A 3,030-nucleotide genomic window follows, 5' to 3' on the forward strand; every position below is an offset into this window, starting at 1 on the left:
ATACTTCACTTAGTTGAATGGGTTCCAGCTCTATCCAGAAGAAACAGAAATTTTAACAACCCTTTATGTACCATTTTCTCAACAAAACTTTTAAGAATATGTAAATCTTGAATTTTGTTTCCATTATCACTATGGCAATAACATTTAATTTTTGGAACTTTAAATTATTACTTTGATTTGTATATATCTTGGAGATATAGATGAAGGATTCCCCCCATTAGATAACTACCTTAATTACCAAAAACAATTTTTTTACCTTCTCTTTTATTGCTTCATATTTACAACCACTCAATTTATAATCACTCACATTTCACAGAAAATTCTGTCAATTTTAAAAAAATACAAAATGCACCCCACACACACACACACACGTGTGTATACACCCACACACACTCACAGCCCAAAAGTGGACATTCCAACAAAAAGGCTAACATGTCCTACCACATGAACCATATTTTTCATTCCTTACCCTTCCCTCCCACCACATTTTGAAAAGAAAGATCCAACAACTGATTGTGATGGCATAGGCTGGGACCTACCAGTTTAACAGAAGAGATTAGTCAAATTGCAAAATGCTAGAGCTGGAAGTTTCCCTACATACCAGTCCCACCTGCTCCTTTTTCAGATAAGAAAAGTATTCAGGAAAGTTGATACAGCCATAGAAAAGGTGGAAGAGCTAGGAATCTCTGGTAAGTAGCTTATAAAAACAAGGTCCCAGGTTGTAACTTGTATAATATAATTTTCCAAAAGTGAGTTGGAACTTTGAGAAGGTTCAAAGTTTCTATAAAAGGGAGATTTTGAAAGGGTAGAAGGACTTTAAGAAAGGAAAAAGAAGAAATGGGAAACAGTTTCTGAATTTTGATCTGAATTAAACTCCCCCAAATAGAAAACTCTTGTTTATAATTTAACATGCACTGATGTTGTTCTTCTGTCCTGTCTCCGTCTTTGTCCCAGAATTACTGGATTCTCCCTGTACTAAAATTCACCTTCCCTCCTCTCTTCCCTTTGTTGACTTTGCCAAAGGATTTGAAGTGGCTGACACCACTGGACTGTCATTAACCTCAGGCAGCCTTTGCTAATAAGTAGGAAACTATGGAAAGTCCCTCCTCAGTGTTTACCTTGGCTTGAGGAAGCAATAAACATGAAACCACTGTGAAAGAACTAAGTTCAAACCATACACTCTCCCCAGCTGCCTTATAAGCTCTATTAAAAAATAATTAGATTTAGGGTTTTTAAATGTTAATCTTACAGTAGATTTAGTTTTTCAGTAAGGGATTGCTTTATTGAACAATTATCTCTTGAGCACCTTCCACCTACTAGGCCCTGATACATTCTGGAATTATAAAATGAGTAGGATACACAGGATTTAGAAGTTTTTGCTTTGGTAGAATGTTGGCTAGATATATAAGTAGTGGCAGACAAACTGTAGTGCAATGTGGCATTACCACAAATAAACAAATCCTGTGATTATTCCAGGGACCAAAAAAAAATAAATAAACACTTCTTAGGGATTTGTTGTAATATACAAATGACAGTTGACCTTCAGTATCTGTAAATTTTTCATCTGTGAATTCGATCAACCTCAAATTAAAAATATTCAGGAAAAAAAAATTTCACAAAGTCCCAAAAAGTAAAACTTGAATTTTTGCATGCTGAGTACTACACTGAATCCACGTGAATGAAATATGTGGGTATTGGATATTATAAGTAATATAGAGTTGATTTAAAGAATACAGGAGAATGTGTGCAGGTTATATGCAAACACTGTGCCATTTTATATAAGGGACTTGTGCACCCACAGATTTCATTATTCTTAGGGGTCCTGGAACCAATGCCCCAAGGATAGAGAGGGATGACTGTATATTGTTGGGAGTTAACAATAACTTTTTGAGAATTGCTCTTCCACATTCTTAGGAGTTAATAAATTATTAAATGAGTACACCTAACCAGAGTTGATTAGTCCAAAAAGGACACTTGATCTATCTAGGCCAGAATACCCAATTCCCTGACCACAGTTAATTTTTCCATGGGTGAGAAACCAATCTAAGTCAAGTTATTCTGCAGAGGGAAATCAATCTAAGAGGTGGTCTTGGAAACATCTGATTTCCAGATTCCTATTACCTCTGTGGTCTAGCATCATTTATGTCTCTCAGTAACATTTTTCAACGCTTCTTTGGATTTCTTGGGATAGTACACACACTTTTTGCTTGAGCTTATTCAATTTGAGTTTCAACCAAATGTATTCTGATTAATTGAGTTTGGGAAAAAATCAAAGGCTGTGTTTTAGACAGACTCCCAAGGTAATCCTTCAATGATTTCTGACCTGCTGTTTTTCACACTTTTGTGCAATCCCCTATCTTTGAATTTGGCAAAAGCTGTGAGTTGTTTCTAACCAATAGAAAATGGCAAAGATGATGAGATATGACTCCCTTCCTTAGGTTACAAAAATTGAAAATTGTAAATGTTGGGAAAATCAAATCAGAAAAGTAAAATAAAGTCTTTTAGTTAACTGGCTGACATACTGGCTTTGGACCTTCTTGTCATCATCTTGGATATATCAACACAATGGTAGGAAGAGTATTTCTGAAAGTCACTCCATACTGGGATATCTACCTACCTATTCACAAAAAAGACTGTAAGCCATATAAATATAACCTACATTGAATTTTTCCTCAACTCAACTTCCTCTGGCAAGAAGCAAAAACTGTCAATGACCAATGACCACTAGAATTCCACCTAATAAGGAGAAAGTCTAAGGAAGGGAAATTTGGAGTGGAAAGAAGTTGCAATTTTACCAATTATACTTCAAATATCTCACATCTGCAAATTCTACAAAGACAATCACATAACCACATTGATGAAGTCCCTTGCAGTAGCATGAAAGAAGCATGCACAAGTAATGGGTGCTCAAACATAACCTTCATCAGTTTCATAATAATCTTCCTTGGATTTATCCAAAGTCACACAATTAGTGGCAGAATCTGAACTAAAACCATATCTTCTTGATCCCCAGTCTCATGTGCACACAAA

The sequence above is a fragment of the Propithecus coquereli genome, unplaced genomic scaffold (assembly GCF_000956105.1).
Source record: "Propithecus coquereli isolate 6110/MARCELLA unplaced genomic scaffold, Pcoq_1.0 Scaffold174, whole genome shotgun sequence".
NCBI classification, from domain to species: Eukaryota; Metazoa; Chordata; class Mammalia; order Primates; family Indriidae; genus Propithecus; species Propithecus coquereli.